We start from the raw sequence: 22,159 nt of genomic DNA, 5'->3' as shown, positions 1-22,159 counted from the left end.
CCAGTGCTCATCCCACCAAGTGCACCCCTCAGTGCGCATCACACAGTCACCAGAAGCCCCGGCCACCTGCCTTTCCACTACCTCTTGTTCGTTTCCCAGACGTAGGTGTCTGAATTTTTGTCACCCTCATAGATATTTCAACTCATTTTATCTCCTTTCCCCTTTATTCCCTTTCATTAATTTATATATTCCCCAAATGAATGATACCATGTAATGATTGTCATTCTCTGATTGATTTGTTTCACTCAGCATAATACCCTCCAGTTCCATCCATGTCGAAGCAAATGGTGGGTATTTCTCATTTCTAATGGCTGAGGAATATTCTATTATACACATAGACGATAACTTCTTTATCCATCCATCTGTCGATGGACATCGAGGCTCCTTCCACAGTTTGGCTATTGTGGACATTGCTGCTAGAAACATCGGGGTGCAGGTGTCCTGGCATTTCACTACATCTGTATCTTTGGTTAAATCCCAGCAGTGCAATTGCTGGGTCGTAGGAGAGATCTATTTTTAACTCTGTGAGGAACCTCCACACAGTTTTCCAGAGGGGCTGCACCAGTTCACATTCCCACCAACAATGCAAGAAGCTTCCCTTTCTCCATATCCTCTCCAACATTTGTTATTTCCTGTCTTGTTACTTTTCACCATTCTCACTAGTGTGAGGTGGTATTTCATTGTGGATTTGATTTGTATTTCCCTGATGGCCAGTGATGCAGAGCATTTTCTCATGTGCTTGTTGGCCATGTCTAGGTCTTCCTGTGTGAGATTTCTGTTCATGTCTTTTGCCCATTTCATGGTTGGATTGTGTTTCTTTGCAGTTGAGTTTTATAAGTTCTTTATAGATCTTGGAAACTAGTCCTTTAACTAATACGTCATTTGCAAATCTCTTCTCCCATTCTGTAGGTTGTCCTTTAGTTTTGTAGACTGTTTCTTTTGCTGTGCAGAGGCTTCTTATCTTGATGAAGTCCCAATAGTTCATTTTTGCTTTTTTTTCTTTTGCCTTTGTGGATGTACCATGTAAGAAGTTACTGTGGCTGAGTTCAAAAAGGGTGTCGCCTGTGTTCTCCTCTAGGATTATGATGGAATCTTGTCTCACATTTAGATCTTTCATCCATTTTGAGTTTATCTTTGTGTATGGTGTAAGAGAGTGCTCTAGTTTCATTCTTCTAGCATGTGGAGTCCAAGTTTCCCAGCACCATTTATCGAAGAGACTGTCTTTCTTCCAGTGGATAGTCTTTACTGCTTTGTCGAATATTAGTTGACCATAAAGTTGAGGGTCCACTTCTGGGTTCTCTATTCTGTTCCATTGGTCTATGTGTCTGTTTTTGTGCCAGTACCACACTGTCTTGATGACCACAGCTTTGTAGTACAACCTGAAATCTGGCATTGTGATGCCCCCAACTCTGGGGTCTTTGGGGCCATTTGGGGTCTTTTCTGATTCCACACATATCTTAAGGTGATTTGCTCCATCTCTCTGAAGAAGGTACATAGTATTTTGATAAGGATTGCATTAAATGTGTAAATTGCCATGGGTAGCATGGAAATTTTCACAATATGAATTCTTCCAATCAAGGAGCATGGAATATTTTTCCAACTCTTTGTGTCTTCCTCAATTTCTTTCAGAAGTGTTCTGTAGTTTTTAGGGTATAGATCATATACCTCTTTGGTTAGGTTTACTTCTAGGTATTTTATACCTTTGGGTGCAATTGTAATTGGGATTGACTCCTTCTTTTCTCTTTCTTCAGTCTCATTGTTAGTGTATAGAAATGCCCTGACTTCTGGGCATTGATTTTGTATCCTGCCACACTGCCAAATTGCTGTATGAGTTCTCGCAATCTTGGGGTGGAATCTTTGTGTATTTCTACATACAGTGTCCTGTCATCTGAGAAGAGGGAGGGTTTGACTTCTTTGCCGATTTGAATGCCTTTTATTTCTTTTTGTTGCCTGATTGCTGAGGCTAGGACTTCTTGTACTATGTTGAATAGCAGTGGTGAGAGTGGACATCCCTTTCGTGTTCCTGATCTGAGAGGAAAGGCTCCCAGTGCTTCCCCATTAAGGATGATATTTGCTGTGGGCTTTTCGTAGATGTTTTTAAGATGCTGAGGAATGTTGCCTCTATCCCTCCACTCTGAAGAGTTTTGATCAGGAATGGATGCTGTATTTTGTCAAATGCTTTCTCTGCATCTATTGAGAGGATCATATGGTTCTTGGTTTTTCTCTTGTTGATGTGATCTACCATTTTGATTGCTTTATGAGTGTTTTACCAACCTTGCATCCCGGGGATGAATCCCACTTGGTCATGGTGAATAATCTTAATGGACTGTTTGGAATGTATTGGCTAGTAGCTTGTTGAGAATTTTTGCATCTGTGTTCATCAGGGATATTGGTCTATAATTCTTTTTTATGGGATCTTTGTCTGGTTTTGAAATTCAGGTGATTGAGGCCTCATAGGAAGTGTTTAGAAGTATGCCATCCCTTTCTATATCTTTTGGAACAGCTTGAGTAGAATAGGTTTTGTTTCTTTTTTAAAGGTTTGGTAGAATTCCCCTGGGATGCTATCTGGCCTTGGACTTTTGTGTCTTAGGAGGCTTTGGATGACTGCTTCAATTTCCTCCCTGCTGATTGGCCATTTCAGGTTTTCTATCTCTTCCTATTCCAGTTTTGGTAGTTTGTGGTTTTCCAGAAGTGCATCAATTTCTTCTAGATTACCTAATTTATTGGGGTATAGCTGCTTATAATACGTTTTTTTTAATTTTTTTATTTTTTAATAATAAATTTATTTTTTATTGGTGTTCAATTTGCCAACATACAGAATAACACCCAGTGCTCATCCCATCAAGTGCCCCCCTCAGTGCCCGTCACCCATTCACCCCCACCCCCTGCCCTCCTCCCCTTCCATCACCCTAGTTCGTTTCCCAGAGATAGGAGTCTTTATGTTCTATCTCCCTTTCTGATATTTCCCACACATTTCTTCTCCCTTCCCTTATATTCCCTTTCACTATTATTATTATAAAATCATTTGTAAGCCCTTGGTATTGGTTGTGATCTCTCCTTTTTCATTCGTGACTTTAAAAAAAATATTTGTTTATGAGACATACAGAGAGAGAGAGAGAGAGAGAGAGAGAGAGGAGAGAGAGAGCAGAGACACAGGCAAAGGGAGAAGCAGGCTCCATGCAGGGAGTCGGACTTGGGACTAGATCTCGGGTCTCCAGGATCAGGCAGGCCCTAGACTGAAGGTGGAGCTATACGCTCAGCCACCTGGTCTGTCCTTCATTCATGACTTATTAATTAGAGTCTTCTCTCTTTTGTTTTAAGTAAGGCTGGCTAAGGGTTTATCTATCTTATTAATTCTTTCAAAGAACCACTTCTTGGTTTTGTTGATCTGTTCTGCAGTTCTTCTGGTTTCTATTTCATTGAGTTCTGCTCAAATCTTTATTAACTCTCTGTTTCTTCTTGGTGTAGGTTTTCTTTCCTGTTCTTTCTCCAGTTCGTATAGGGGCGAGGTTAGCTTGTGTATTTGAGTTTTTTTCAATTTTTTTTTTAGTTTTTTCAATTTTTGAGGGAGGCTTGTATTGTGATGTATTTTCCTCATAGGACTCCTTTTGCTATATTTCAAGATTTGAACAGTATCGTCATTTTCAGTAGTTTTCATGAATCTTTTTAATTCTTCTCTAATTCCCTGGGGGACCCGTTCATCTTTTAGCAGGATGCTCTTTAACCTCCTTGTGTTTGAGTTTCTTCCAAATTTCTTCTTGTGATTGAGTTCTAGATTCAAAGCATTGTGGTCTGAAAATATGCAAGGGACAATCCCAATCTTTTGGTATCGGTTGAGACTTGATTTGTGACCCAGTATGTGGTCTATTCTGGAGAAAGTTCCATGTGCACTTAAGAAGAATGTGTATTCAGTTGCATTGGCATGCAAAGTTCTGTAAATATCTGTGAAATCCACCTGGTCCAGTGTATCATTTAAAGCTCGTGTGTCTTTGGAGATGTTGTGCTTAGAAGATCTGTCATTTGGAGAAAGCTCTGTCTTCAAGTCTCCCAGTATTAGTGTATTAGTATCTAAGTATGTCTTAACTTTGGTTATTAATTGATTGATATACTTGGCAGCTACCACATTAGGGGTATAAATATTCATGATTGTTAGGTCCTCTTGTTGGATAGACCCTTTAAATATGATATAGTGTCCCTCTTCATCTGTTACTACAGTCTTTGGGATAAACTTTGATTTATCTGATATGAGGATCGCTGCCCCTGCTTTCCTTTCAGGACCATTTGAATGGCAAATGGTTCTCCAACCTTTCATTTTCAGGCTGTAAGTGTCCTTAGGTCTAAAATGAGTGTCTTCGAAACAGCAGATAGTTGGGTCTTGCTTTTTTAACCAGTCTGAAACCCTGCATCTTTTGATGGGATCATTAAGCCCATTGACATTCAGAGGTACTGTTGAAAGATACAAATTTAGTGTCATCATGATACCTATTCAGTTCCTGTTTTTGTCGATTGTTTCTTTAGGCTTCATCTTTCTTTAGAGTGTCCCCCTTAATATTTCTTGTGAAGCTTGTTAGGTGACCATATATTCTTAAGTTTCTGCATATCTTGGAAGCTCTTTATCTCTTCTTCTATTCTGAATGAGAGACTTGCTGGCTCTCTGGAGACAGAAAAAGCATTCTTGGTGGCATGTTCTTCTCCTTTAGGAGCCTGGATATATCCTGTCAGCCTTTCCTGCCCTGCTGGATCTCTGTGGAGAGGACTGCTATTAATATAATATTTCTCCCCATATAAGTTAGGGATCTCTTTTGTCTTGCGGCTTTTAGGATTTTCTCTTTATCATTGAAATTTGCAGGTTTCACTATTGCATGTCGAGATGTTTTATGGTTTTTATTCATTTTGGTGGCCCCTTCTCTTTCTCCTGTATCTGAATGCCTGTTTCCTACCACGAATTAGGGATGTTCTCAGTTATGATATTTTCAAATATGCTTTCTGGCCCTATGTCCTTTCTGGTGCCCTCTGTACCCAATTAAACATAGACTTTTCCTTTTGAGGCTGTCATTTATTTCCCTTATCCTTTCCTCATGATCTTTTAATGGTTTTTTCTCTTTTTGTCCTCAGCTTCCTTCCTTGCCATCAACTTGTCTTCTGTGTCACTCACTCTTTCTTCTACCTTTTAACCGTCATCCTTACGACCTCCAGTTTGGATTGCATCTCATTTAATGGGTTTTTCATTTCGGCCTGATTTGATCTAAATTCTGCAGTCATGAAGTCTCTTGATTTTTTTATGCTTTTTTTCCAGAGCCACCAGTAGCTTTATAATTGTGCTTCTGTATTGGCCCTCTGACATCGAATTGTAATCCATATTCTGTAACCAGTGGCAGAGAGTACTGTTTCTGATTCTTCCTTTTGTGGTGAGTTCTTTCTAGTCATTTTCCTCAGTGCAGAGTGGCTGTATGGGTGGGCTGCATCAAGAATATCAACCACGACCTAAGTAAATTTGACTGTAGATAATTCAGCCAAGGTCAGAGACCAGAAATTGAAAACAAAGATGAGAATGAAATAAAAAAGGACCACTAAAGTGAAAAACAAATTCTACAACTAAGTAGTAAAAAATAAGAGGCCAGGAATCCTAGATAAGAAGAGATAAAAAGGAAAAGAAAAGAAAAAGAAAGAAAAACGGGTATGAAAAAAAGGGGGGGGGGCCAGGATTGAGAGATGGTGGTGGCGAAGAAGTTGTATTGGAGAGAGAATTTAGTCTACCTGAGGCGTTCTAAGGGGTGATCCTCTTGTTTCTGAGTATATTGTTTGGTATAGTAGAAGATGCTCATTCCCAAATTTATATAAACCAGAAATATTTGTTTAAGGGCGCAACATTGACCACCAAAACATAAATGAGATAAAAGAGGGGGCAGAATAGGAATCAGGCATCTCACAGGATGAACCAGCATGGTGTTACCACTTGGATCTGGTACGTGGTGGTCATATTTTAGAAGGCATTACCTTCTGCCATTGTAGAACAAAATGAGGCCGAGAAAAGAAAAAACACAAAGCAAAAAGAGCATATGTTGTGTATCCCCCAAAATTAAGTTGAGTATGTTGAAGGGAATCTAGAAGTAGAAAGTATATCTAGAACCTGTAATTGTAGAAATATCAAAGTCAAAAAGGAAGAAATTTAAAAATGAAGAGGTGGTAAAATATTGTAGTTAAGGTGGGAAAAGAGAAAAAAATTGGAAATTTACAGTCTGATATAAAAATGAGTTGTACTGGAAAAGGGAAGAAAATAAAAAAGGAGGGATACCCTCTGGTTCTACATACTGTAAATCCCTTGACTTCCCCTAGAGCTTTCCAGTGCTGCTTGGTCAAGAACTTCCTCTTCCCCTGTCCTTCCAGTTGGTCGTCTGGGGGAGGGGCCTGTTGTGCGGACAATCAGGTGTGTGCACCTGGGGGAGCTGCCCCGCCCCCTGCCAGGTGCATGGCTCAGTGGGAGCTGTTTATCCTGTGAGGCCCCTGTCCCCTTGTGGCCCCACTCTGTCCGAGGCACAGGGTGACACGGGAAGAACAACAACACTGGGGGCGCCGTGTCCCCAGCTCTGGAGTCAGCTCCCCGCAGTAACTACTGCAGCTCCCAGTCAGCACTGGCCTGGATGCTCCGGGGGCGGGGGGCACTGACCTGCACAGCCTGGGGGCGCCCGGTGTTCACTGTTCTGTGCCCTCCCTGCCTCCCCTTGTCCCGGGGGGAACGCCGGATCCTGGGCTGTGTCCTCTGGCACCCTGGGCTCCGGGGCCAGTGCTGCTAGAATCGTGCTCCCGGTCTGTGGCTCCCAAAGGCAGCCGGGCCCAGCCCCCTCCGACCGAAGCCCCCTTCTCCCCGGGGCCCTGCCCTCCACCCTCCAGCCCTTCACCGAGCTGGGCCCACAGGCTGTGTCATGCTCTTCCCAGCTGCACTTCCTCTGTTAGTGACCCGGGGAATGTGGAGGCCTCATTGCCCCTCCTGTGGTTCCCCCCGAGTTCCCTGCTGAGCGCCTTTCATCCGGGAAGCATCTGGTGCAAATTTTTAAAGTTCCTGCTTCCCCCCCGCACGGGGCTCTCCTATTGCGGAAGCTCCCCCCGGCCCCCTTAGCCCGCCTCCTTGTAGTGCCCTTCCCCCACTTGATTCTTTTTTATTTTTTTTCTGCCTCCCTACCTTGTTTAGAAGCTCAAACCCTTCCGTCTGCATCGTTCCAGCTGTTGTCTCTTTAAATCTCAGGTCGAATTCATAGGTTTTCATGATGATTTGAAAGTTATCTATGTAAGTTGGTGGAGACAGGGGACTTGCGGACCCTACTCCTCCACCATCTTGCCCCGCACCCTTCCTTCAGGATTCTGACAAACATACCATTTCTCCATAATGTCTTCAATATCACACCATTTGTCACATGCGACTTGTGAGTGTGAATTTCAGAGGACACTAGGTGCATTTTCACCCAGGAAAGGATACGAATGTTAATTAATAAATAGGTTAAGAAGGTGGCATCCAATTATAATGGAAATTTAACTTTTTCTAAGAATAAAGTCATGAAAAAGTTGAAGTGAATAAATATGTATTCCATTTCTGACAATGCTGAGCTAAGTGGTTCATATCAACCCATCTATTCTAAGTTTTTAAAAAGATTTTAAAAATGTTTTAAAGTACAGTTAAATACTTTTCAATTAGGACATATGCTGATACTAGAATTCAACAACAAGAAAATGTACAACTCAAACACTGGAGCGGGATTTGAACAGAGACTTCACCAAAAATGAAACACCAATGGCATAGAAGCACATTAAAAGATGTTCAAGATCATATATCACAAAGAAATTAGAAATTAAAGCATCAATGAGGCACTGCTTAAAACCTATTAAAAATGTTAAAATCCAAAACACTGACCACATCAAATGCTGGCAAGGAGGTGTATCAACAAAAATATCATTTATTGCAAAACTGTACAGCCACTTTGCAAGCCAAAGAGATTGGTAATTTCTTAGACAGCAAAACATACTCTTGCTCATACAGTCCAGCAATTTTACTCCTTAGTATTTACGCAAATGATTAGAAACTCACATTCACACAAAACTCCACATACTCATGTTTATAGCAGCTTTAGTCATAATTGCTGAAGCATAGAAGCAACTAAGATATCTTTCAGTACGTGAGTGGATAAAATGTGGTACATCTAGACAATTGAATATTTATCACCCCTAAAAAATGAGCTATCATGAAGAAACCTTAAAACCATATTACTAAGTGAAAGAAGACAATCTGAAAGGCTACATGCTATATGATTCTAACTATGTAACATTCTGGAAAAGGCCAACTATGGAGATAGCAAAAAAAAAAATCAGAGGTTACCAGGGGCTAGGAGAGAGGGAAGAAGCAATGAATTGGTGGATCATAGGGGATTTTTATGCCAAAGAATATGTCAATATGACAGTGTTGCATCATACGTTTGTCAGTACTCATAGAATGTACAGCACAAATATGAACTCTGGATTTCATCTGCTTACAAAAGATAATAATATCCCCTCAACGAAGCATGTGTAACTTTGAACAGTTCTTTTTTTAAACCAACATGTTTTCTTACAAGGGACACATCTGAAATATGTGCAGAAATTTCAAGTAAAAGCATAGAAAACATACAGAAAACATATACTGGGAAAATAAAGCTTGTATACCTATGTTAATAATAATAAAGGCACATATCTTTCAAGATAAAACCACTAAAGATAAAGATTTCATAATGACAAAATTTACACAGTTCAAGCAATTGTAAATTCAAATGTCTTTAATAACAGATTTCAAAACACAGAAAAATCATTAGAACTCTCAAGAAAATAGACAAATCCACAGTGGGGATCCCTGGGTGGCGCAGCGGTTTGGCGCCTGCCTTTGGCCCAGGGCGCGATCCTGGAGACCCGGGTTCGAATCCCACGTCGGGTTCCCGGTGCATGGAGCCTTCTTCTCCCTCTGCCTGTGTCTCTGCCTCTCTCTCTCATTCTGTGTGACTATCATAAATAAATAAAAATTAAAAAAAAAGATTAAAAAAAAGAATGTTTAAAAAAAAAGACAAATCCACAGTGAATATTATAACAAACTATTCCCAGTAACTGATAGATAAAATAGATAATAATAAATATGTAAAAACTGTAAAACATATCTTTAAGGATAAAACACTTGGCAAGTTTAATATGCAAATTAGAACTAATTGATACATATAAAATACTACATCCTACTACTCCAGAATTGGTATTTTTTTAAAAAGATTTTATTTATTTATTCATGAGACACACACACACACACACACACAGAGAGAGAGAGAGAGAGAGACAGGCAGAGGGAGAAGCAGGCTCCATGCAGGGAGCCCGACGTGGGACTTGATCCTGGGTCTCCAGGATCAGGCACTGGGCTGAAGGTGGCACTAAACTGCTGAGCCACCCAGGCTGCCCCAGAATTGGTATTTTATATAAGTCGTTGTAGGATATTTACTGAGACAACCCATATATTGAGCCACGACACAGCTATTAAAAATTAAAAAGGAGTGAAATAATCCACAGTATAAATTCTGATCAGATGCTAATAAAGAATAAAAAAACATGGAAAATCACCATATGTTTGAAAATTATGAAATAGCATCTAAATATGACATTGGGAAAAAAATCACAACAAATATTAGAATGAACATTTTATATGTCATACAAAATATAAAGTAACAAATTGGTGCAGTAAGTATAAAGTGGTGATTAGCAGCATACTTAGATCCAAATGCATTAGAAAAAAAATGATCAGAGCTTAAAATAAACATTAAGCATTAATCCAAAGAAGTAAAAAAGGCATGACATTATACCTAACTAAATTAGAAAAAAAGAAAGTAATAAGTATTAAAGCAGATATTACAAAAATAGAGAAGAAACAAATAGAGAATGAGCAAAAACCTTTTGTTAAAACCTGTAATGCCCAAAGAGGAATGTCTACATGGACTAATGAGATCATTAAATTTCTCTCAAGGGTGGGGCACCTAGGTGGCTCAGTGGTTGAGCATCTGGCTTCAGCTCAGGGCACGATCCCAGGGTCCTGGGATCGAGTTCTGTATCAGGCTCCCTGTGGGGAGCCTGCTTCTCCCTCTGCCTATGTCTCTACCTTTCTCTGTGTTTCTCATGAATAAATAAAATAAAATAAAATAAAAATCTCTCTCAAAGGTGACTAAAAGAAAAGAGGCAAGGAATTCTTTGGGGTAAATCCCCAGCAGTGCAATTGCTGGGTCGTAGGGCAGGTCTATTTTTTAACTCTTTGAGGAACCTCCACACAGTTTTCCAGTGTGGCCGCACTATTTCACAAAGATACAGATGCAATGAAATGCCGGGACACCTGCACCCCAAAGTTTCTAGCAGCAATGTCCACAATAGCCAAACTGTGGAAGGAGCCTCGGTGTCCATCGAAAGATGAATGAATAAAGAAGATGTGGTGTATGTATACAATGGAATATTCCTCAGCCATTAGAAACGACCAATACCTACCATTTGCTTCAACGTGGATGGAACTGGAGGGTGTGATGCTGAGTGAAATAAGTCAATCGGAGAAGCACGAACATTATACGTTCTCATTCATTTGGGGAATATAAATAATAGTGAAAGGGAATAGAAGGAAAGGGAGAAGAAATGGGTAGGAAATGTCAGAAAGGGAGAAAGAACATGAAGACTCCTAACTCTGGGAAGCGAACTAGGGGTGGTGGAAGGGGAGGAGGGCAGGGGGTGGGGGTGAATGGGTGACAGGCACTGAGGGGGGGCACTTGACAGGATGAGCACTGGGTGTTATTCTGTATGTTGGCAAATTGAACACCAATAAAAAACATTATTAAAAAAAAGCAAGGAATTCAATCACAATAGGAAATAGAGTGCACATAACTACACATAACATAAGCATACATTAAAATAATTATAATTTTTCCAATAAACTTATAAGTAGTTTTGAAATCTCTACAAAATAATACAGCAAAAAATATAAAGTCTGAATACCCATATATTGAATACAAACTTTGAATCTCCAAAGAAAATTATCTCATAAAACTTCCAGAATATAACAATATTTGGTAAATATTTGTGAAATTTATACCGGTTCTCCACAGACATTTCCAGGTCATATCTAAAGGAGATTTCATTTATTCATGAGAAATACAAAGAGAGAGGCAGAGACAAAGCAGATGAAGAATCAGGTTCCATGCAGGGAGCCCGATCGGAACTCGATCTCAGGACCCCAGGATCATGACGTGAGGCTCAACCCTGAGCCACACAGGCGTCCCAAAACCATAATCTTGATACGATACTTGATGATGATGTTCTAAGGGGCTCTCAATGGCTGAACTCAAAATAAAATCCACAGAAAAAGGAGCTTGTTCATGCAGTGTAGTCTGATCAGCTTCCCCGGACCAAAAGAAGAACGAAGAGAACAAGTAGAAACTAAATGGCCCTTAAATTCCTCTATCAGGGATGAAGAAGGATGTGATCAAAGATGGACAAACAGGAGGTTTCTAAGGTACAGGTAATGTTCTGTTCCTCAACCTAGCTTGTGGATACCTCTACAATGATACATTGTTTTGTATGCGTGGTAGAGTTTTATAAAATAAGTTTTATTTATTTATTTTTTTAAATAAATTTATTTTTTATTGGTGTTCAACTTGCCAACATATAGAATAACACCCAGTGCTCATCCCATCAAGTGCCCACCTCAGTGCCCGTCACCCAGTCACCCCCACCACCCGCCCTCCTCCCCTTCCACCACCCCTAGTTCGTTTCCCAGAGTTAGGAGTCTTTCATGTTCTGTCTCCCTTTCTGATATTTCCCACTCATTTTTTTCTCCTTTCCCCTTTATTCCCTTTCACTATTTTTTATATTCCCCAAATAAATGAGACCCTATAATGTTTGTCCTTCTCCGATTGATTTATTTAAAAGCTGTGCAATAATGCAAGTGTATGGCATTGCAAATCCAATTGGTGAATCCATGGAAAAATCATTAAAATTTACTCATAATATATGTTTGAAAAATCTAAGAGAATCATCTGGGAAAAAGATGACCTACCTGTTATAAGATATATTTAAGATCAAGGCCTTTCTAAATGCAAAAGTATTAGTTATATTACATATATCAGCCTACTACATACAGTAGTAAAAAACAGGTAAGAGGATGGAAGGAAAATTTTTAAATATCCAGGACTAAAACTTTCTGAAGTTGTACAATATTACTTGCTTGATAGGATTCATTCTTCTTTTTTCAGATCCAACCTATAAAGTCATAGTTTTCATACATCTTAAATTAATTATTTATCCTCTTTCTATTCCCCAGACCAAAATTTGAATACTTACCAGCGTGAAAGAACCTGCTTCAGGGCACGTTGGTGGCTCAGTCCATTAAGTGTCTGCCTTTGGCTCAGGTCATGATCTCAGGTCCAGGGATGGAATCAGGCTTCCTGCTCAGCAGGGGATCTGCTTCCCCCTCTTCCTCTGCTCCTTTCACCCCACCTCCATTCAACTCCCACCTCCCTCGTAGGAGGGATAAAATCTCTCTTTCTCAATAAGTAAATAAAATCTTAAAAAAAGAACCTATTCCTATAATATATTGCCTCCCACAACATAAATCCTAATAATAAATAAAACTTTATTGTGTGAAAAACATTAAAATGAAGAATAATTATAAAAACAAATACTTGCCTCAATTAAAATATAAAATGAAAATTAGGAAAAGACATTGAAGTGATGCTGGTATAATAAAAAGTAATAAAAAAGTAGAGATTAGCTTTATTTATTCAAGCATTTTGCACAAAGGGCATTTTCTCCCGCTTTTACTGTAGGAGTTTTCATTCTTAATCATGACAAATGTTTTAATCATGAGCCCTAATCTACCATCATCGAATCATAACTCCCAAAACAATTCATATGCAACCATACAAGGTCTTTCCAGATTTCTCAGCAGTCATCTCATCTCCAAGCTACTGTAATTCCTATTTCCCCTTTATAATTGATCAAAAGCAACATCTCTTAACCAGTCCTTCAAACCTTAGTTTATGTCTTAAAATATTTTCACATGGGTTCCTCTTAACACATATTTCGAATTCTCAGGGGCAGATATTTCACAACAGAAATTTTAGAGCCATGCTTCCAATTAAGTGAAATATTTTTGAGTCATCCATGGTCTTAACATGCATTGTCTGTAGGCAGGATAAAAATATGTTTGCCATATATGTTTTTTCCTGTTTGCCAAATGTAGGTAAATACTCCTGCAATTAAAAAAAATAAATTCAGGGGTGTCTGTGTGGCTCAGTGGTTGACTGTCTGCCTTCGGCTCATGGTATAATCCCAGGGTCCTGAGATCAAATCCCACATCAGGTTCCTGTGGAGAGCCTGATTCTCCCTCTGCCTATCTCTCTGCCTCTCTGTGTGTCTCTCATGAATAAATAAATAAAATGTTAAAATAAATAAATAAATAAATAATAAATAAATGAATTTGTTCTTTAATGTTATTGAACATAGTAATTTTTTCAATACATATTAGACATTTTACAAACAAAATTATGTCATGCGGGATTAGGTAAGGCAAAATATTTTGATTATTAAAGTCTCATATACCCATGTCTTTAGAAAGTGTAGTAGAAGATTGGGTTAGGCTTGCACAATTTTTCTCATTAGTACGATGGGTACCTGATCTCTGATGCTGTTGTTCTTATTGTCTCAAAGGAGAGCATCCCTGCAGCTATTTTAGTTGCTTTGCCAAAGTTCATTAAGCAAAATATTCCTTGGTGACACTAGAACTCAGGTCTCTAAGGATCCTTTACGTTATTCATAAACATGATCTCAGGGCATCCCCAGAAGATAGAGCAAAGGACCATAAATATCATTATTTTTGGAGTAGAAAAGCCAACCCCTAGCTCAGAACAATCAGAGATGACTTCCAAAACCCTGAGGAAATTTGTTTATTCTCTTTCCTTACGTTAAGTTTTCTTCCCTTCCTGGCCGAGACCAAAGGAAAATGCTTCCAATGTTTAAAATAAGAGTCTCCAACGACAGTTTTTATATGATATGAAACCAGAAAACTCAAAGAACTCAAGACCCTCCAGAAAATGCCTGGAGAGTGACTATGAGTTGATAATCTCATTGGACCTGGGCTGAGGCACATCTTCTCCGCACAACACAGTGAGACACACAGGAAGAGCTACCAGCTGAAGCCACCAGTAATTACCCAGAGTAAGTACTGTAGGTAGACATAAGAGTTACTTTCTCCTATAGGAGATAAGAGAAAGAAACATTTGCTGGCATTTCTTCTGTAATATGGTTACTTAAGCTTGTTTCAACTTTTAATGTGGAAAATTGTAGTAGACATGTTGTGAACTATGCAATAGCCCTTTGTAAGACTTAAGATCATATAGCCAGAGCTATATTTTTGCATCCATAATTAGTCACCCATGTAGTGTAATTTCAAGAACATACAGAAATATACCTTCCAATCCTTGGAATTTGTACCCCAAAAGAATATTACATTGCTTAAAATGTCCACATTTTCTAATTTGTAAATATTCTCTTACAATGAAAAATTTTAAAAGAATTAATTTAATTAAAAGAATTAATTAATTTAATTAATTAAAAGAATTAATTTAATCCTTCCCGAACATCTGTTAATTCAACAAAAATATTCCCTTAATATCTAATTCCTCAATAACAATAATTTGAGTAATTGGATGACTGGAGAGGCCATTTTTATTGTTCATGGAGCACAATTTGTTCTCTAGCTAATGACTTGTATAACACTGTTCAAGATAACAAAGTGAAAAGAATATTTCACAAGTGCAACTTTTGCCTGCTGTGTATCCAGAGAGGAAGGATGGAAAAGGAGATGAGAGCAGGATGTCAATTTTTAGTTACTTTGTAGTTTGTTCTACTTCTTGCCCTTTTTGTAGCCCTGTAGTCGGAGAGCATCAATTCTTAGATAAACCAAAATCAAAGGACAAGGCAAAGAATAAGCCATAGTAAATTATTAGCACACTGTTTTATTTGCACAAAAGAGAAACTGCTAATAAATTGTTTTTCTAACACAAGCAAAAATAGAATTTGCCCAGAGATTGAGAGGATATGAAAAATCTCAGGGGCCCCTGGGTGGCTCAGAGGTTGGGCATCTGCCTTTGGCTCAGGGTGTGATCCCGGGGCCCTGGGATCGAGTTCCACATCGGGCTCCCTATGGGGAGCCTGCTTCTCCCTCTGTCTGTTTTTTTTAAAAGAAAGAAAAATCTCAGGAAGTTTGAGAACAAAGAATCCTGCTTTACTTTCCTTGTATAAGCCACTGATTGGTATGAGCGGCTCACAAAGAAATCACTCTCTAGGAGTGGAAGGGTCATCCGTTATTTGGATATTTCAGAATTCCTTTTTGAGGTTGACTGATTCCAAACTCCTGAGATTTCCATTACCCAAAGAATCTCATTCATGCTCACATATCCTAGGGGTGATAGAGTAACTAGTATACATCCAACTCCCAATTCATAATCACCGCAAAAGAGAGCAATTTACTGTTACTATATTATTATATTCTATATCTTGGAAGTGTTAATGCAAATAAAGAGTTGAACATTGTGACTGATTGATGGAAAAGGAGATAAAGAAAGGAGTACTGTCAAGGCAACAAAAAGTTGAATGAAAGTGTTTTTAGAGGCCCTATGGCAGTTTCAAGGCACAGAAATGGGAGGATACCATTTTCCCTTACAAAAAGTTGGTTTATTGGTTTGTCTCTATGCTTAGGCATTTGTTTCTCTAAAAATTGGTTCTACATAGCACAAAAAACTGGACGGCTAAATGAATTTCTAATATGTGTATAAAAAGGGGTGAAATTCATACTATGAATATTAAAAGACACTTCATTTATTGATTGCATGTTATAAAAGGGTCAGTAAGAGATAAATAGGATTTTGGGTGTAGAAAGGGAAGTAGATTATTTAAATGAAGAGATAGGTTCTTTTTTTAAATTTTTATTTATTAATGATAGTCACACACACAGAGAGAGAGAATGGGGCAGAGACATAGGCAGAGGGAGAAGCAGGCTCCATGCACTGGGAGCCCGACGTGGGATTGGATCCCGGGTCTCCAGAATCGCGCCCTGGGCCAAAGGCAGCCGCTAAGCCGCTGCGCCACCCAGGGATCCCAAGAAATAGGTTCTATCTTGAGTACACTCACAGGAGTTAGGGCAATTCGAATCATCCTGATGTTGCAGTGTAAGCCTGTTAATTATCATTAGTGCCTAAAATTTTCTCTCCTTTAAAAATTAATAAAATGCAGAGTTAAATTATACATAAGGTACATTAAATCATTCATCTAAAGTTATGAATGCATGCTATGTGTCAGACTCAGTTTCTGCAATAACAAGGTATATAGCAGAGAAAGAACAAATTCCTTGTGGGTAGAGTTCATTTGTTAGTGACCTAAGTGATCCAATGACTATTCTTGAACTCCTGGAATATCTCCATCTATAGTACCTATGTGAATTGCTACTGATTTCAATTAAAACTATACAAAGTGATTCTTGAATTAAGAACATCAATACTTCTTATCAGACGACGAGGGTTGAGACTAGAGATTGAGATGGGGAAGCTAAAGAAACCATGCCACCCTCTAGTTTCTTTTTAGGAGAGGAATGAATCTTCAAAAACAGTGTAAGTGATTTCAGCTTTAAAAAAGAAAGGAAAGCATAGAGGGCTAGTTTCCAAGATCTATAAAGAACTTATTAAACTCAACAGCAAAGAAACAAACAATCCAATCATGAAATGGGCAAAAGACATGAACAGAAATCTCACAGAGGAAGACATAGACATGGCCAACATGCACATGAGAAAATGCTCTGCATCACTTGCCATCAGGGAAATACAAATCAAAACCACAATGAGATACCACCTCACACCAGTGAGAATGGGGAAAATTAACAAGGCAGGGAACCACAAATGTTGGAGAGGATGCGAAGAAAAGGGGACACTCTTACTCTGTTGATGGGAATGTGAACTGGTGCAGCCACTCTGGAAAACTGTGTGGAGGTTCCCCAAAGAGTTAAAAGTAGACCTGCCCTACGACCCAGCAATTGCACTGCGGGGATTTACCCCAAAGATGCAGATGGAATGAAACGCTGGGACACCTGCACCCCGATGTTTCTAGCAGCAATATCCACAATAGCCAAACTGTGGAAGGAGCCTTGGTGTCCATCGAAAGATGAATGGATAAAGAAGATGTGGTCTATGTATACAATGGAATATTACTCGGCCATTAGAAATAACAAATACCCACCATTTGATTCAACATGGTGGAACTGGAGGGTATTATGCTGAGTGAAATAAGTCAATTGGAGAAGGACAAACATTATATGGTCCCATTCACTTGGGGAATATAAATAATAGTGAAAGGGAATAGAAGGGAGAGAGAAGAAATGGGTGGGAAATATCAGAAAGGGAGACAGAACATGAAGACTCCTAACTCTGGGAAATGAACTAGGGGTGGTGGAAGGGGAGGAGAGCGGGGGGTGGGGGTGAATGGGTGACGGGCACTGAGGGGGGCACTTGACGGGATGAGCACTGGGTGTTATTCTGTATGTTGTCAAATTGAACACCAATAAAAAATAAATTCATTATTAAAAAAAAGCAAGCAAACAAACAAAAAAAAACCCAGAACAAAAGAAAGCAAAAAAACCAAAAAAACCAACCAAACAAACAAACAAAAAAAAACCACCAAAAACGAAAAAAAACAAAACAAAACAAAACAAAAAACCCCCCAGAACTGTAGTCTCTAAGCAATATTGAATGGGGAGCAAATTCTGGACAATGGAAAAAAAAAACTAAGTACCCAACAATCAAGAGGTGCAGGAGAGAGATTACTAGAAACAAATCCACAAGGAATCAATAACAACAGATGGAGAATTAAAATATTAAAGTAGAAACTAGCTCGGAAGCTAAATAAAGAAGTCTGGAAAAGGATTTACAGTTTAGAATTTGGATTTTTGTGTAGGAGCGTACTCAAAATGACAGTGCAATATGAAACAGATATAAAAAATAAGAGTGCTGAACCACCTGACCAGAATAGGCATTAAAGAATATAACTTCGTCTCAGTACATAGACCACACCTTTTTTGTTTTTGTTTGTTTTTAATTTTTGTTTTTCTTTTTAATTTTAATTTTGTTTTGTTTTAATATATGCTTTAACTTGCCAGCATATAATACAATACCCAGTGTTTATCTCATCATGTGTCCTCATTAATGCCTATCATTCAGTTACCATATGCCCCCACCCACCTGCCCCTCTGCAACCCTTTGTTTGTTTCCCAGAGTTAGGAGTTTCTCATGGTTGTCTTACTGTCTAATTTTTCACCACTCAGGTTTTTGTTTCTTCAGTTCGCATTTACATAACAACCTACTTGTGCCAGATGTAATGGAATAAAGGATATATAAAAACATAACCTCTATTTTGGAGAAGTTTATAGGAACATAGAGGAGAAATATAAGTATACAGAAGCATACAGTGTGGTCTAGAGAGTAAGCAGCAGCTGTTTATAAATAACACGGTATCATAATCTCACGTACTCTGGGAAGATGAATGAAGATTTCCCTGGAAGACTGATACCTAAGGAGAATTCTGAAGCACTAATTGACATTAGTCAAAGATTAGCCCTTGCAGAGAAGACAGCATGTGAAAAATATGAGGAATTTAAGCGCTCAATGTTTGTGGAACTTAAGTTATGAGAAAGAAAGCAAAGGAATTTGTAAGAGATGAGGTGAGCAAATAGGGACATGAACCCTGTCCATGAAGAGCCTTGCAGGCCACACACAAGAGACTAATCTTTATCAATAAATAGCGAACACAGGATGCCTGGGTGGCTTAGCGGTTTAGCGCCTGCCTTTGGCCCCGGGTGTGATCCTGGGGTCCCGGGGTTCAGTCCCACATTGGGCTTCCTGCATGGAGCCTGCTTTTCCCACTGCCTCTCTTTCTCTCTCTCTGTCTCTCTGTCTCTCTCTCTCTCTCATAAATAACTAAATAAAATCTTTAAAAAATAAATAAATAGTGAACACTAGAAGAGAAGATGGCTTGGAGAAGGACCATGATTTCATTTTGAGCTCTTAGCGTATGAAGTGTCTGTGGAACATGCAACTGATGATATACACTTAGCAATTTTTTTTTATTTGGAAAAGTTCCAGACTTTGGAATTCATCATATAAATGGCAATGAAATCAATTGCACCAAGTGAAATCTTCTTGGCAAGCATGGAGTAAGAAGAAGAACAAAGAGGAAACAAGAAAAGAGAGGTTTCAGGACAAAATATTGGGGAATAGCAATGCTTCATAGGTTAATAGAGAGAGGATGAGGAGGCCATAGGACACTAAAAAGAGATAGAATCTGGAATAAAATCAGGATTATGGTATGGAATCCATTTGAAGGGGCTATCAGGCAAAATAACTACAAAAAATATGCCAATGGCTTCAACAGTAAAAACGTTCTTATGGGTGTTAGAGCAGTAGGAGGTTGGACATGAAAATAGGGTTGCAGAGCCCTAAGACCTAAACTAAGTAGGGGTAGGATGAGAAGGTGAAAATAATAGTATCTTTTCAAAGGAATAAAAAATGTAATGAAAGATGCATAGCCTGTGGGTCACCTTGGTTGAGCATCCACCTCTTGGTTTCAGCTCAGATCTTGATCTCAGGATTGTAAGATCAAGCCCACATGGGGCTCTGTGCTAGGCATGAAATCTGCTTCAGATTCTCTGCCTCTCCCTTTAGCCCTCCCCACGGCCTCTCAAAAAAACTAGATACACAGCTCCTGGAAGACTATTTATTGATATTAAACACAGATTTCATTTCAGGGTTTTTGAGAGAAATGGAGCCACAGACAACTAAAAAGTCAGGTGTATGCATATGAAGATATTCCTTTTTTTCACACTATAGATAAAATAATTGCATATCAAACTACCTTTAAGAATAAGGAGTACAAGCAGATAATAATAAAGAGACAAAGGGAAATCTCAGGATCCAGTGCTGTGTTTTTTTATCATTGTTGTTTGTTTGTATTCCAGGTAAAATGCATCTTAACCTTAAAACAATCCTTTGAAAATAACAACTGAAGAGAAGTCATGTTCTTCATCATCTGGATATGACATATATCCAAGGTTTGTCTTGGATAAAGAACATTTAAGTACACATTAAGTAACATCATTTTTTGCTCTTATTTGTAAATCCAATCCATGTAATGAATTACAAACAATTAACATGTACATTTGTAAATTTTCAGGGGGAAAGAATGATCTGAGAAAATGTTGGATTGTTTTACATTAACATGAATCCTGAATATTTGCTCATATATGGAATATTCAGGAAGGCTAGTTGGAATAGTGGTGATATGGATTATGATGTGAAATGAGAAAATAGACTGATTTGCTTGGTTTTTGTATTCAGTGTTTTGCTACAGAATTTTAATACTGATCTTCCCACAAAAATCTCTTTTATTTTCATAGGCTGATGGTTAGATTTCAAAAGTCAGTGATGAGAAACTATACAGCAATAACAACTTTTATCCTGCTGGGACTGACAGACGACCCACAACTGCAAATCCTGCTCTTTATCTTTCTATTTCTCACCTACATCTTGAGCGTAACAGGGAACCTGACTATTATCACCCTCACACTGGTGAACTCCCATCTTAAAACTCCTATGTACTTTTTTTCTGAGAAATTTCTCCTTCTTAGAAGTGTCATTCACCACTGTCTGCATTCCTAGATTCCTGTATAGTATATCAACAGGGGACAATACTATTACCTACAATGCTTGTGCAAGTCAAATATTTTTTGTTATTCTCTTTGGATCAACTGAATTTTTTCTCCTGGCAGCCATGTCCTATGATCACTATGTTGCTATCTGTAAACCACTTCATTACATGACCATCATGAGCAATAGGGTGTGTAGCTTATTAGTCTTCTGCTGTTGGGTGTCTGGCTTGATGATCATTCTCCCACCCCTTAGCTTGTGCCTCCAGCTGGAATTCTGTGACTCCAATGCCATTGATCATTTTAGCTGTGATGCAGGTCCCCTCCTGAAGATCTCATGGTCAGATACATGGATGATAGAACAAATGGTTACCCTTGTGGCTGTATTTGTACTCATTATCACCTTAGTGTGTGTATTTCTGCCCTCCACGTACATCATCAGGATGATTCTGAGATTCCCCTCTGTCCAACAAAGAAAAAAGGCCTTTTCCACCTGCTCATCCCACATGATTGTAGTTTCCATCACCTATGGAAGCTGCATCTTCATCTATATCAAGCCATCAGCAAAAGAAGAGATAGCCATAAATAAAGGTGTTTCGGTGCTCACTACTTCTGTTGCACCCTTGCTGAACCCCTTCTTTTACACCTTGAGAAATAAGCAAGTGAAACAAGCTTTTAATGACTTCATAAAGAAGATGACATTTCACTCAAAGAAACTGAAGTTTTGATAAATCAGTGTAAAATGAAAGAAGAAAGTCCTCTAAACATTTAACAACAGCTTCTAACTTGTTTCATTGCTTTGCTTATAACTTGATCATAGTAACCCTCTCAAAGACATTTAATAATACATCCTAATCTCATCTTAATCGAACTCCTTTTTCTTTCAAACCAAATTCATACATGGTGTTTTCTTTCACTGTAAAACTATAAAGTATAAACTATAATTGAACTTATCGCCACTTCTGAACTAATCCTTTCTTCAGTGTTCTGGGGAAGGAAGGAAAGTAATAATATTAAAACTATATAAGTGCTATAGAAGACACATTACATAGTAATAAAACCAGTTTCTTTCCCTAATCAAAGTCATCAAAATTAATGGCATAGTCGAAGACCCAAATATAGACCCCAATATAGAAAACAGCAAGAGCAAAGATGCATCAAAATAAATTAAACCAAATAGGGCATTCTAGGGCAGTCGAAATAATGAAAACAACAAATGGAAACAGAGATATCAATGGGAGTTTGGGAATAATCGGAATTGAAGAGATGGAAACAGCTTCACAAACGCTGATAAGATGTATTACTTACTTATATTTATGACAGAACTTCACTTAAAAGGCATACATTTAATTTAAGACAAATGTAAACAGGGGCACCTGAGTG

The 22,159-nt window shown here is 38.6% G+C and overlaps 1 pseudogene; it reads left to right on the top strand.

Annotated features, from left to right (window-relative positions):
- The first annotated feature begins 20,555 nt into the window (after positions 1 to 20,555).
- LOC129510231 (olfactory receptor 6C2-like) lies at positions 20,556 to 21,504 on the top strand (annotated as a pseudogene).
- The last annotated feature ends 655 nt before the right edge of the window (positions 21,505 to 22,159 follow it).

The sequence above is a fragment of the Nyctereutes procyonoides genome, unplaced genomic scaffold, assembly GCF_905146905.1.
Source record: "Nyctereutes procyonoides isolate TBG_1078 unplaced genomic scaffold, NYPRO_anot_genome, whole genome shotgun sequence".
Classification (NCBI taxonomy): Eukaryota; Metazoa; Chordata; class Mammalia; order Carnivora; family Canidae; genus Nyctereutes; species Nyctereutes procyonoides.
Note: the sequence above shows the minus strand (reverse complement) of the source record. Positions and strands in the feature narration are given on the sequence as shown.